The sequence below is a fragment of the Ornithodoros turicata genome, chromosome 1 (assembly GCF_037126465.1).
Source record: "Ornithodoros turicata isolate Travis chromosome 1, ASM3712646v1, whole genome shotgun sequence".
Classification (NCBI taxonomy): domain Eukaryota; kingdom Metazoa; phylum Arthropoda; class Arachnida; order Ixodida; family Argasidae; genus Ornithodoros; species Ornithodoros turicata.
In genome coordinates this window covers 100,002,228-100,017,463 of record NC_088201.1, presented here as the reverse complement: position 1 = coordinate 100,017,463, position 15,236 = coordinate 100,002,228, and the positions used below count along the sequence as shown (strand labels likewise).

General features: G+C 46.9%; 1 long non-coding RNA gene across 1 annotated transcript in view; it reads right to left on the bottom strand.

Annotated features, from left to right (window-relative positions):
* Positions 1-15,236, bottom strand: part of LOC135367076 (uncharacterized) — a 146,385-nt gene that overhangs the window by 246 nt on the left and 130,903 nt on the right. Inside the window, exon 2 of the long non-coding RNA XR_010414350.1 lies at positions 233-289. This is a non-coding gene — a long non-coding RNA (uncharacterized LOC135367076). The remainder of the gene's footprint in view (positions 1-232; positions 290-15,236) is intronic.

The following is a 15,236-nucleotide window of genomic DNA, read 5'->3' as shown; positions in this document are numbered from 1 at the left end:
CTTCTCAAAATTAAAAAGATTAAAAACTATTGTAAAAAGAATATGGGGAACTCTTCTAAAAAGAATCATAATCTCTAATTATTATATTGCTGGGTGAAGGAGCCTAAAGTGTAAGGTGTGTTTCTGATGTGAAGAAAATATGCAAAATTGAGAGAGGCTAACCACAGTGCGTGCACTGAGGTTGTTCCTTCCTGTAAAGTAGAAACCAGTGGATGAGGAACGTGATACTTACCTGTACACCCAGCCGTATCACCTGCACAGATTATTCACTGGGCCCTCATGACGAAACCTGTATTGAGAGACCACTTTTACCTTAAAAACTGCTACAAATAGCACGACACGCTACAGATTATTACTATCGTAACAAGCTGACGATACAGCTCAGACACAAAGGCGTTATTCAAGTCGCGCCACACCACCGTTACGTAGGATTCTTTGTCACAAATCAAACCAAGGCACAAAACAATACCAATACATGAAAAAAGGTGACAATCGTGGTCTCATTATGACGTAATACCGAACTTGTGCGCGAAGGTAATTCAAAGAAATGAATGTGGCACTTGCTTCCGCAGAGAACACCGTGTACCATGCTAGCAATGCATGCAAAAAAGCGCTCGAGTGCTTGCACATATATTGATGACAACACTACCTGTGTAGTGTAACATGTTCTTTCAAGCATATTATGCACTTAAACTGTATTTGCCGCCGGGTAAAATGCAAGTGTGCTCGATTGAAAGTCGGAAAAGCGATCAAGCAACCTGCATCCAGTGCTCGTTTTGGGCAAAAAAACACTTCATAATGGTCAACTAAATATACAGAATGGACGCCTATTTATTCCTCGATAAAGAGTGACTCACCTGTATAAATTTAGGCCCTGTAACCTTGCCAGTACAGTATGTACGACCGTAATTGCAAGAAGTTGCCATGGTCGCTGCGGCGACTGTTGTGGGTACAGTAAGATGGCGGCCGGTTTCTTCACGCTCGCGCTCCCTATCCGCGATCCAGCCTTTTACAATCGAGATCAGTGAGTGTTACTCATCGTGCGACTGCCACCTGCGCAGCCCCGACGATGGGCGGAGCGTCGCGAGCTCGCAAGCTCGCGCAGTGTTCGGTAACGCGCCCCAGGCCTGCTGCGCGAGCAGCGTTGGTGTCGCAAGAAAAATGGAGCATAGTTAGCACCATAGCTTTTAGTTTTTGTGTGCAACTGTACTATTACGAGCGCGAAGAGGTGGACAAAGAGAGCCTGGTAAAGTTTTAAAAAAAGACAATTATGGAACGAGATAGCGAAAAGGCAGGCAAACTGAAAAATGTTAATGTCACGTTTCGGCACTTTTAAGTATTTTTAGGAAAATGCCTAAACATCCGTGCCCTACTAATTACAGGTTTTGTTTACGCTTTGGGAAAGGGGATGATGTCCCAAGTACTCCACGAAACCGTTTCGGACTAATGCCGATTGAACGTGACTACCACGGAGATAAATGGACAATTGGACAGCTTAATTAAGCTATAGCTAGGTCAAACCTGCCAGCCTTCTAGGGCGCATTGTCCGCAACGTGGTCGCATGGTGCTTCGTGACGTCTTTAGTAGTCACCGGCTCTCCTTTTACGTCTCCCGTGATACGAAAAACAACGGATGACCAACAACTGCATGGTTTTTAACGTATGGTTGTTTACCTTCAGCCCCAGAGACAGTTTACTCTCAACGCAGGGTGCTTGGTGCACCCGCATATTTTTTATAAGGATGCAATAAAACGTCTTTTATCGGGGGCATTAGTTTGCGTTTACAGTTGAATGAAACAAAGCAGTACATATTATTAGCTACAGAGGCTGTTGTGCGTTTCATAATTGTTGTTCACACCGTCTCCCCTCTTGCCGTCTGCTCGCCTGTGGAAGTGTGCGCGCTTCTCAGAGCCTTGGGGGTCAGCGGCTCCCTTGTCAGTGAGCGGAAAGCAATAACAATAGAGACCCATGTGTTTTCTCGCCGTTCACTACAAACGCCAGTCAATTGAAAACACATGTCCCTTAAACGCAAAGTTGGCCTTTTATTCCACAACTGCTGGCCCTGTTTACTTGTTCGAACTTCACGCAGATACTGCTTCTTGAGCTTGGGCAAGAGAACAACAGAGAGGACGACCATATGGTTACGACGTGACCGTGGCAAAGTCGCGAACGACCCAACTTTGAGAATGGTCTGGATAGTTCTTGACACGAGACAGCACGGATGGTCTTCGTTTTTGCCTTACATAGCAAGTTGGAGTTGAGGTTCCGTACACATGTTCTAGGTGTATCCAGTGTCGGAGAACGCTTTTGACGAGTGCCACAACAGCTCTGTTCCGCCGCGTAAGATGGAGTTCATTTCATCGAACAAAGGGCACCGGAAACTCGTCTTGAATGGATATATCTATCGGAAACAAAAGGATTTAACCAATGGATCAAGGTGGTGCTGTGCGAAACGTGGACAGTGCAAAGGAGCCGTGATCGAGCGGAACAACACATACGACGTAAGTGTTCAGCATAACAATCCACCCCATCATGCGAATGTCCGAGTGCTAAAGTCGCGCATCCACATGAATCATGTGAACACCATCACGAAGGAGAATCCCGCTGCTATTGTGTCTGGCAGCTTAAAGGATCTCAGAACAGAAGACATAGCTAGAATGCCGAGCCAGGAAACGCTGAAGAGGTCCATCCGGCATCAACTGTGCTTGTTGTACCCGGATAACCCCAAACGCCTCAACGAGTTCATTTTTCCCGAGGAGTGGAAACTCACTTCGGGACCCGAAGTGGAACCGTTTATGTTCTACGACAGCGGTCCCGAGTCATTATCAAGGCTTGTAGTGTTCGGAACCAGAAAATGCTTGCAAAAGCTTGCAGGAAGCAGCACATGGTTCATGGACGGCAATTTCGACGCTGTTCCCAAATTGTTTCTTCAGTTATACGTCATACACATCCCTATAGAAGATTGCGCGAGAGCCGTCGTTTACGCCTTCATGCAGCATAAATCCGACGAGGCGTATACAAATCTACTTCGTGTTGTCGTGGACGAGTGCCAGACCCTTGGTCTAAGTCCGGATCCGGACGTAGTGGTCACGGACTTCGAGAAAGCGGCAATGAATGCCGCGAAAGCTGTTCTTGGTGCGCATGTTGACACTAGGGGCTGTTTTTTTTTTTTTTCATCTTACGCAAAGCACGTATAGAAAAATTCAGTCTCTGGGCTGGTATCTCGATACAAAGACGATGAAGCGTTCCACCTATTCGTCGGAATGCTCGACGGCCTGGCTTTCCTCCCTACCGAAGACGTAAGGAGCGGACTCCGTATGCTGAAATCGACGGCGCCCTCTGACACGGAGGATCTTGTGGATTACTTCGACAGCACATAGGTGAATGGAGGGTTCAGGTCAAGAGGTACCAATACTGTGGTGAGATTGAGGCGAATACCACCACTGTTTCCGCCAGAGACGTGGATTATGCAAAACGTCACCTTAGAAGGTGGGCCAAGAACGAACAATTACGCTGAGGCCTGGAACAGGAAATTCAACACTATCGTAGGTCACAGGCACCCGTCCGTCTGGCGAGCCGTTGACGCTCTGCGGGCAGACCAAGCTGCTGTGGTGACCGTAATAGCGCAGCATGCCGTTGGTGTGCCACCAACGAAACGGTCAAACGGTGCACCGTTCGTCTGCAACAGCGCCTTCGTCAGCTCTGCACAGACTAGTTGAAGGACGTAAGTCCATGGAGGAGTTTCTACGGAGTGTCGGCTACACCATCAGATTTTAGTAAAATGTGTGCAAACAGTGTAGTAATGCATGTGGTACATGCATCAGATGTAATATAATAGTAGCTGATGTATGTTTGTATGTTTCAGTATTTCTTAATTAACGGATTGAAAATACAGCAAGTGTAATGCACACCACGTTCCTGCTTTGTGTGTGGTCTTTTACTGATTTGCGCTTGTTGGCAACACAATCTTTAGCACTGTGCACACAGTGTCCTATCTAAAGTACGGGTAATGGCGCACTAACAGCTCCTGAGTCCTGAAATATGCATGCAACCATGAACTAAAACCTCTAAATACCTGATATGAAAACACGGCCCCGAATACACAGAATCTAACATTCTCGTATTATGGTCATTGTGCTCGGGAATCATTCCGTCCCCATGTTAATCCCATGTGGCTCATATTCGTTAATATGTATTTTATTTATGGACATTCCTCAAGAGCCCCGATGGGTCGGGTGCTACTTGAGAGGAAGTTTAAAAAAGTTGAAACAAGTATGGCAGTATACATACACCAGTACAACTGTCCATACACAATAATACGCAACTATTCTACAACTATAGTACGCACTACGCAGAGACAAAACTAGCACACAGATATATGCCACAAATACACCATCTATAAGTAGAATATCCACATTTACATTACAGTATTAGAGAGCAATAGAAGGCAGGGTGTCGGAGCGAACGGAAAACCGAAACCGAAAACCGAAAAAAACCGCTCCTTTGGTGCGAACCGGAACGGAATCGAAACCGTATACGTTTTTTTCGCTCAGGAGGGAAACCGAAAAATATATTTAACGGTTTTCGGTCCAAAAAGAACTTCGCCGGTTTGGACTCCGGATAGGCGAATGAAACAGACGTCGTGTGCTCTGAAGTCATGTCATGGATACTATACGAGGGTTACGGTTACGGTAGAATGTATGTCGGTATACTATGACCCTTAGGCTCCCTTTGTAATGGTTTATCGTTCGCGCACGCACACAGACTTAGAGGTACATGTGACTCTCTAGCAATGTGCCATACTGCTAGTTTTAATTTGATCCCCCCAAACTCTCCTCAACTAAACAGCGACCCAAGGGGGCTGCATAACGGCTTCTTTATCGGTAATGTCGCGCAACGCGTCCCTTGTGTGAGAGCAGCTAAGTTGAATACATTTACGTATACGCGAGGGCAAGCCCGTGCGAAGTGGCAACTCTTTTGTGGACAGGACACGAAGAAAATAAAACGGAGCCGTCGAGCGCGTTTGTGAGTGAAGGTGTTCCTCGATTTGCGTCGTACTCGTGCGGTGGTGCTTGCTGGCTAGACAGTAGCAACAGATATTCGGATGGGACGCGATCGCTCCAACCCAGCAAGAAAGTACTTTATGTATGACATCACGACAAACAAGTCCGTTTGTAGCATGCGCTTCAAGAAAGGAGAAAGCCCATTTGAACAGACAGTTACCTACAGGAACCAGGAGCTATCAATTTCACAGCTGTCTATTAATATTAAATACCATGTATGCGGAATAAACGGGTGTACATTTTGTAACATGTTTTTTTTTTTTTTTTTGTGGGGATGAATATTCCCAGCAGAAGCGGAACCGGTTCAAAAACCGGTATGAACTGCTATTGTTTTGCTCCGGAGCAGGACCGGTACCGGATCGTTTATGATGTAACCGGGACGAAAACCGGAACGAAAAACGTTTCGGTTCGACACCCTGATAGAAGGTCACAAGGAATGAAGCATTTCCGCGTAGGGAACAAATTTATTTCCATACGAGCTTTCGTGCAGAGTGTGCACTTGCAGACCATCCACGAAAGCTCGTATGTAAATAAATTTGTTCCCTACGGAAATGCTTCATTTCTTGTGACCTTCTACTATTATACATCTCAACTGGACTGCGTCTCAGGCTTCATATAGTCTTCTTCGCCATTGTATTAGAGAGCAACTATTATGTGGCTTAGCACACTTGTCAGTTGATTAACGTTTATACAATTGGCATTAGTGGCTATGTACAATGCACAAGTAATATTAATTATAGGACCTCAATTACAACAGCTAGTTCATGTCTGTTCTGACTACTGACTGCGCAAGATGAATCCACATTCCGTGATGGCACGTGGAAAGAATGATGAAAAAGACTGGGGGAGGGGGATATGAAGATGTAGTAAAGAAAACTGGTTTATACGACCACGAATGGGTTAATAGTCTAATCTTCGTGATAAGTATATAAGATGAAATAAGGTTGAACATGTTGGTTATGAACGAAAATGTGAAGGAGACAAAGGCGGCTGAAGAAGCTAAGGCTGGGGAGGTTGATGGAGTCTTAATAAAAGAAATGCGAAATGACATGATGATACGAAATGATGCGAAGAAATTACGTTCACCTCGTCGTTCCAAAAGATCGGTTGATACTTTGGTACGTGCATCCATAGACTTAATCAAAACTTTGCGGCCAGAACGTTCTCTGGTAATTAAGGGCATAGGCAACAAGCTTAGACAGTTTGCTCACGCTTTATCACCGACGAACTTGAATCACTTAAGAGGACATATCACATAGGTCTCAACTCAAAAATGAACTTTTTTCTGCGATAGATGGCGCCACACGCGCCCTTCTCACTCCTCCGGCTTTGTAAGAAGTCCACATCGCCTCTTTGTTTGGAGGACACGACAAGCCCACGTGACAGGCGGAGACCTATGAGCTGGGTTGTGTTTCCTTTATTTTTAGATTTCCTCCTTTCCCCGATTTGCTTTTGCGCGGTGGATTTGGTTGTTTCGCGTTTGCTGTTTGGTGTGTACGTTTTACTGGCATTTCTCGAACATGCCGTGTGACTGTCGCGTACCGCCGTTACCACCTCGCTTTCTCGTGGATGAAGATTGCTCTGATCGGTAGCAGCGGGCTAAAGCTTTTCACCCGATACGCAGAGACTGTCCGTGGAGGTGTCTATTCGTGATATAGTGATCGTAGTTTTCAGTTTTCGTGGTGTCACAGGATCACGTGTCCCTGAGAGTATCGGGGGACTCCAGTTGGGCTGAATAGCGATTTTTGTCAGAGGCAACGGTATCCAGAAAGGACGCGGGGTTGTCGACGGTCATATGACACTGCAACATCCCGTTGCAAAACATCCCTGCTTTTCTTCCCAGTGACATTTACGCTGTTGAACCATGACGTTCGTTGCTGTCGATTGGTGTCGTGAAAGCGCTCCCTCAATCGCCTCACATTATTTCATAGTAGAACTCAAGGCCAGTGCGCTCGCACAGGACTGCTAGCAAATTTCGATAGGGTTTCGCACTCCCCTTTAGAGCATTGCGAGCTTGTCGGGCCGGGCTTTCCGTTTTTCGCACGTGCCCGTGCCAGGTTCGGACTCGACAACACATACCATGGTGCGGCATGTACTTCAACAGACTTCATGAGACTCGACAGCTGAATGTTTGTGTCGGGTCTCGGTTCTTCTTCTTCATAGGGGTTAGGAGATGTCAGCCAGATGGCTACGGTTTGCTACTCCAAATTCCACACACATGCACTCACACACGTTGGGGCCCACAGGCGTGGTAGGCGCGTTTGGACAGCAGAAGGAGCGTCCTTCAACAAAGCCAGAGAGGAGCAACCGCGTACACACGACACCGCTCTCTCCGTGAAGCAGAGTGAGACGCTGATCAAGAGGAAAGCCGAAGTGCGGAGTTTTCAGGCGTAGTGCAGGGTTCTGCACGACACGCTCTATCCTGCGGTGCGGATCCAGGTTTGGAGTTTTCGGCGGGTAGCGGGTCGGTTGCGGGTGATATTATTGACACCCGCGCGGGTAGCGGGACTGTTGCGGGCAGCGTTATTGGCACAAGCACTGCTGGCGGGTCGGCCACGAACAAGCAACGGCTACAGCAACAGCAACGAAGAGAAAAGATCATACCAAATAATAAGTAAACAAAGGCGCCGCAGCCCCTGCTGGTCGGGTCCGGTTGGGTGCGGATTTCATTTTCTGGTAGAGCGCGGGTGGCGGGTCTTGTCAGAGGATTTAGGGGTCGGGTATGGATTTTACCCTCAAATAATGGGTTGCACGTCATACGGTCCAAATGCCCATTTCGTCAAACTACCAAGTGTCCGTCTGGCTTACGCGAACATTTGGGAAAACAAAATGCGTGATAGCGCTTTTCTATAGAAACGGCTGTCTTGTCCCCCGTCCCGAGTTTCTCCAGCTATCAAACAAACCAAACAGTGCACGTATGCACAGGTCATGCGCATTTTTGCACTGTAGTCGCTTCTTGAGAAGGGGTAGAGCACTGCATGGGCCGGATTTTCAGGCCCGTGCCCTGCCCATACACCAATATTTCCATACTGAGGCCCTATCCAAACCCACCTCTGCTCTAAGTGTTCCCCAGGCTCGCAGCGGGCCCGATGGCCAGTCCCATTTGTCCATTCCAATTTTCTTTCTGTGTTCTCGGGAAGGATAGCTCCATAACATACCCGAAAATCGTGCCAAAATTTTAGCGGCGATTTTGAGTAAATGGCCGCGGGATTTGGCCAATTTCGTGATACAGTGTGCGTGCAGACGGCAGGTATCCTATTTGTTACTTCCTTCACTGTATTATTGTTACTTTTTTACGGGGTTTAATGCTAGCCGAACCTTCCTGAACCATGATAAAAATTTCATAATTCCAAGATAAAGCAACCTGTCTTCCAGTCTGTTCAGGCTGACGTGTTGAATTGTTTGTCTGAATATTCGATATTTCGGACGCGACTGTTTATCATAGTGTAGTTTGCATCAATTGCGGACTATCCGATTCAAAAATAAAAGAAAGTGTTTATTTCCGCGGCAATCGAACTATGATTTCATTTTCACCGTCAGAGATTGAAGGCGAATTTCCATCCTTTCCGCGGTGCATATACAGTTCATAAAAGGAAGCTTTTGACCGCTCGATAAATAATTTGTTGTTTTTAGTGTTTAAACATATGATCGTCCCACTACAGCGAAGGATTCTTAAGAATACATGCAGAATGCTCATGACAAATAAATCCGGGTTTGGGTAGCGTGCCGCGTAATCTTGTGGCAAACGTCCCCACCCTCACGGTCATCCCACTATTTGGTTTTGTCAACACACATTTGGTTTGGCTGGTCCATAAGGCCCTAAACCAATGTGCAAAACACCACAAACGCATTTGATTTTATTTATATTTTTGCATGCGGTGGGTTTGTTGTGTGGGCCCCGTCACAGAACATCCGCGTCTGCACGAGCGGGCTGCCAAAGGCTTGGTGGTCGCGTCGACCTCAGCGAGCAGACGACCAGACAGCTGTGGAGAGGAGGACTACGCAACGGCGCCAACTGCGTCTCGCGCACGGCACAGACGCACGCATGGTTCTCCCTTGCAGCTTCTTCGAAGATTTACTTGTTTAGCGTTCAACTGACTTTGCAGTTCGCCGCATCACGCATTGTGATACCAGAGAAACGTAAACGATGAAAGGCGCGTTGGTTGGCAGTAGCCAGCTGAAGTTTATGACGCGCGACAGGTTGTTCGTGGACTCTGACGTGGAAATCGTCACTTTTAGCTATCCCGGAGCTACAGCGGCCCGTCTGAGAGAAAAAATCCATCGACTGCACCTAGCAGTAGACTGGATCGTCATGTATATCGGTGGCAACGATATCCAGGATGGGAAGAGTGCCCCAGCTGTTTTGCGGGAAGTCTCAGTAAGTACAGATTGCAACGATTTCAATCTCTGTGCTGGTAAACCCCATTTCCTCTGACACGCCAGAGAAGATTCATTTCCATGAATTGTCTTCTTTCACAGGATACCGTTGAGGTGGCGAAAGGCTACGCGGAGCATATATTCTTGTATAAGCTGATGCCACAGACAAGGCGGCCTGAACTTTCTGGCACAATTCAGGGATATAACGCGATGCTGCGCACGATTCCAGCTGTCCGTGCCGGTGACGCTACGGTGTTGAGCATTGACGTGAGTAGTCGCTTCTCGAACGCTAACTCTGGAACTTCCTGGTGGTCATGGCAGGTGTTTTATAATGCTCGTTAGTTTTTGAAAAACAGTGCGACAAAAAGTAACTGGGGCTACCTTTGTGGTGCTTGAATTACAAACAGGTGATGGTCTTGATGCGGTACCTGTTTGTAATTCAAGTATCACAATGCTAGTTTCCAGTTGCTTTTTATCGCGCAATTTTTCCGAAAATAAAATGCGTACGAAGTACTGGCACATGCCTACCAGGAATTCCGGTTTATTTGTATTGCTGTCTTTGTGAAGTGCTGTTTGCAAAAACATTCGGTATATATGTTCAAATATCTTTTCCAACACAAGGTCTTTGCCAGGAACATGGAGGTGAAAGAGGGGATGCTTTCACGGGATGGCTATCACATTTCGAGGGGACGGGGGTTATCGTGCCTAGCAGGCATCCTCCGCACAGCCCTCGTGAAACGCTATGGACGATGGCTGAAAGCACCGGGTCCGCGTCGTGGCATCGTACTCAAGCCAATGGAGTCGTGTGAAGAATGTCGTGCTAAGGGACACCCCACGAGTGCATGCAGGCCTGTGCGCTCACCGTGGTGAACGCTCACCATTTTAGCCGCCATGTCATGACGACACAGAACGATGTTACCACCATTACCTGCAGTATTATAACAACCACGTCATCTGATCCCCAATCCTATGCTCACTTCTGTAAGCAGCAGCAACGTAGCCAAAGCTTTTTGTAATCTGTTCCTCCTGCCATCGCATACTTTGTCCCATGATTAGTGTACAAATGGCCCACATCTTACACAAGACCTGCCCGATAAAATTTTGTAAACAACTATCATCATTCCAATGGCGATTTTGTAATGGCTTCATGCCGTCTGCGAGCTTCCGGCTGGGCTGTCTGCTCGTTACCCTAGGCACCCTGAGACCAGTAGTTTCCTTAGAAGTTGGTCCAGGGCACATATGCCCCCTCCCCGTGATATTTCCTGGAGCAGAAACTCTTAACACAGCGAGGTGGTGCACGATAATGCGTGTGAAATTTGAAATTGAAAGACTACTGCATTGCTTGCCACTATGAGTGCGAGTCACTGATGCCCACTGTAGCCTGAATGAGATGGCTGGGTATTTTCCTACGGGTGCAACTCGTGCGATATGTTTTGGTTAATAAAATATATTATGCTTCATAGCAAGCTTTCCAAGGGAAAAAATGTATTTCTCCTCAAATTTGTATTGTGGTCCGTACAGATGTGTTTGCAGTGTTCCCCCGGACTCAAGTTTTTCTTCAGATGAAATCTGGTCAAGGTGACCAATAGCCGTTGTTAGTAACCACTGGTTCACAGATTCCTGCAAGCAGAAAATCCTAGACAGCCAGCACCCGAAAGATTAAAAAGAAATCAGTAGCATGTGTTCACTATTGGTAGATTGGAGATATTTTACTGAAGAACGCAGCATGTATACATCGTCACGTTTTCTGCATTACTTATGCGTATCAGCTCATGCTTGTAGCCTCAGAATGTTCGTTCGTGGATACAGTATCCAACAGAGCACATTTCATCATTGGCGATGTGGCATAAACACATAATGAAGTACCATACAGTCCGCTGCATGAAGGCGCACTTGGACATGAAGGTCTCGCACATACGGCATCAACATATAGCATCCTGGTGGACAGAGCCAGATTCATAATATGGGAATAGTAAAACCTTGGAACGTGTTACTCAGCAACGAGTTTCCTTGCTTGTCAGTTGGCAGCTAAGGCCTCACAGTGTGTGTTTATGGAAAAAAATGTCCAGCAGGGTACCATTCATCATTGGCCACAAAATGCTGAACCAGGTACAACATTGGCAAGGGCATGTGCTTCATAATCAGGGAGAGAGTGGGAAATTTTCAAGTGACAGATAAAGACAGTAACACTTAGGAAGTTTGACCTTTGGGCGTCTGGCCATCATATCTGCAGTAGTACTGGAAACCTGAATCTGAAAAGGCAATTTTCATATGTTGAAATGACGCCCAAGTAAAGGCAAGATGGCAAGAGGACGTAACGCAGAGCGACATGTTGGGATGTTGCTCGTGCTCAACAATGCGGGGAACTGGCGACAGTTGGGAGACAGCTCTGCACAATTATGATACTTACCGACCTTGTCGAAATATCAAAATGGATTCATACTCAGGATGTCGACAAATGAACAGGCTGGTGGAGCTTCAAAAGTGCTAGGAACACAATTCATGTTTCTTTCCACAATTTTCATACACTCAAGCCAAGCCAAGGTAGAATACCATGATGGCCTCACACATATAGCATCAATGTGCGGACGTGTTTCAACAATGCCTGGGAAGAACGACGGTTTGGGGACAGCTTTGCTATATTTTCATACACTCAAGCCAAGGTAGACTACCATGATGACTTCGCACCCCTCCACAGGGGTAAGGGACCGAGCCGAATAAGGGCACTTCACTTCCACGACAGTGTCGTCACCGACAAGCCCATCAGGTGTTGCAGCAAGGTATGCAAACTCCCGATCAACAACAAGGCCGCATGGTGAAACAGTCACCCTTAACTCATCCTGCAGCTTAGCAATTGCAATGGGCTCAGTGTCGCGACCATATCGGAGAGCCTCAGTGTCAAAATGACCATAGAGCAAGGAACGAACAGTACTTGCACTGCTCGTTGCATCTCGCATCTTGCATACCTTGCCAAAATTAGAAGCGGTGAGTCGCTTTCGCCTCTCCTGCATCCACAAAGTTCTCTATTCTTGACCTCGAGTATCAGCCTCGAGCTGCTCTGCATCTGGTTGGGAGAGCACAAGGGAATCCTTGTACGCCGCAGCAGCTTCAACATAGTCCTCGTGGTTCATGTCTGGGGCATCCACTATGGAACCATAGTGGTTGTCACTGGAAGCACGCTTGCAAGGCGCACCTTCAAGTGAACGCTTACAGCGAGCAGCCCCAGAACTCCGATGCCTTATGCAAGCAGCACGAACAGCTGCTTTACGCTTCAGCATAATTTTTGCATACCTCCCAGCACTGGTGTTGTACACTGCCTTATGTACAGCACGATGGTACTGCTTAGAGTTGAAAGACACGACAGCCCCTGAAGCCCGCATTCCGAATGATCCCCTCTGGTAAAAGTTTATTCTTTTCCCGCCAGAAAACTTTGCAACGAGAGAATTGAAATGTTCTGCAGCATTATTGTTAACGTCAAGGATCAAACTGCTCCCATTGTTTGCCAAACGACTCATCGCTACAAGGATTTCATTGAAAAGTCCGCATTTCCTGAGCTCTGGGATGTGATTGACTTCCCCTTCTTTTGTACCACTGCAAAAGTAACCCACACATTTTGCGTGGTCGCTGAACACATGGAGTGGCCCGTTATGGATATCAGCCACCAGGTTCCGAATCTGATCTTGTTTGCTTAACTCAGCCTGCTCTTTGCGATAGTGAATAGCCCTAGCAACTCCAACTCTTAGTCTAACAGCATTATCGAGAAGTAGCTTCTTCAGCGATGGGGGAATGGGGGTTGTTCTCTTTGCCAAAGCAATATCTCGAAGACGACTTACATAGTTTCGAAGAAGGTGGTTGCGACATTCTATCTTCTGAACTACCTGATGCTGGTACGGTGCAGCTTCAAGAATTGACTTGTATGTGCTCGAATCACCGTCAGCGATCAACTGCAAGTACTTTACCCCGTGCAACTCAATGCTGCGCCTGAAGCCTTCAACGACGATATCCTTCTCCATACTGGTAGAGCTGCTGTCCCAGTTCTTGAAGCACAGATGCTTTTTTGGGCTGCCTTGCAACTTGCGCACAGTGTACAAAATTTGTTCCGGACGCCTAGGAACAGTACTTTCTTTGTGCGGTACCCAACAATTACAGCCTGCAAAAACGAAAAAATGTCAGGATTGTATTCCACAAAACTCTACCCGCAATGACAATGTTTCCAGGAATTATGCATCTGTATGCGTATCGTACAAACTCATGCCACAGGATGTATACCACTCTAGTAAGTGTGTTTACCAAAAGACAGCAGTGCCACTAATAGCACGAAGGGGTCAACTTTTTCCTCCAAATAAATGCTCATAGTGTTCTTTCCGCAAATGGTGGGCACAGACTTCCTGTATATCCCGTCTGCCAAGCAGTGTGCAAGATAAACCCTTCTTTTTCGGGCACCTTTATTTAGTGAGATAAAAATATTTACTTACCGAGCCAGAAAGAGCGTCGTACTTGTTCTTGTATGAACGCTTGCACCAAGCATCATCGGCAACGACCGTAATTATAGGAAAACCGTCAGCATCGACGTCCCCAGCCTCCCTAGCTAACCAAGCTTCCTCAATGCCTGCTTTTCTTATTTCTTCCCAAGCTGTTTTATCGATTCCTTTAGCAACAATATCCTGATACTTACTGTACGTGCTATTAGCCATGCCGGGTATGTCCAGAGCACCTAGGAGCTCGAGAAGGCCTGAGAAACCAGAACCTATAGACACGATACCGTTCACTGCTGAGGAATTGACGTCCATGCGTTGTTGAACAAGTTGATCAACTGGTGCCTCCGTTGTGACTACACCTTTCCTCAGACACATCCTGCACTTCAAACTGAAAGAGCTACACAGACCTCTGATACAATTTCCATGTCAGCCAGGCCGCAACCAAACGGACTATGTACCGACAAAGTTTGCAAAGACGAGAAGAAGTGATCAATCTCCACTATATGCCGACCATTCACACTGCTTGTGCGCTGACTCTGTGTCTGGTGAACATTGCCAGTATCGAAAGATGGAGATCGACTGGGTGTAACAGCGGCAGTGGTTGGAACGGGACTTGCTCTGGGACCGGCAAGCTCGTCACAACCTGAACTGCAGGGGACTACATTATCTACCTCAGCTGAATCAGCAAATGACGGATTTGAAGGACGAATTTCGCTTGTGCTCGAAACGAAACAAGCATTCCGACCGGCATCACTTACAGTTTGAGGAACAACACTATCACCAAAGGTTGAGCCTACAACGGTATCTGCGCGATGTGGAGTCGTCGAAGTGCAACGATCACTCGGAACAGCACGGCTGGAGCATCCTGCATTACCAAAATCTCTCAAATCCGCAGGTTCCGTCACATGCCTGCCTCTACCACGTAAATTCGCAAAGTCCTTCTTCTAACGTTTCCGTTGTCCGTAGACGTGACTTCGAGCCATAATGGGTAAATATGATGAACACGCAGAAAACACAGAAGGACAGAGAGCAAATGAACAGGACAAGAAAGTGAAAAAAACGCGTAACTTAGCCACGAATTGGTCACTTCAGGACGAACCGAAACCACGGACGCCGATCAGCTGCTGCGCAATACGCGGATGTTTACAAGCGGACTACGTTCGGGCGCTGCGAGCGGACGGCGCCATCTTCCGGAATCAGTGGTAAACGCCTTGGATGCATGCCTGTACTCACTTTTAATTCTTTTGCGGAAAAACAGAATGCTAAAAACACACAAAAAACGCGTCATTTGAATCCTGAAACATGTCCCCGGTTAACCT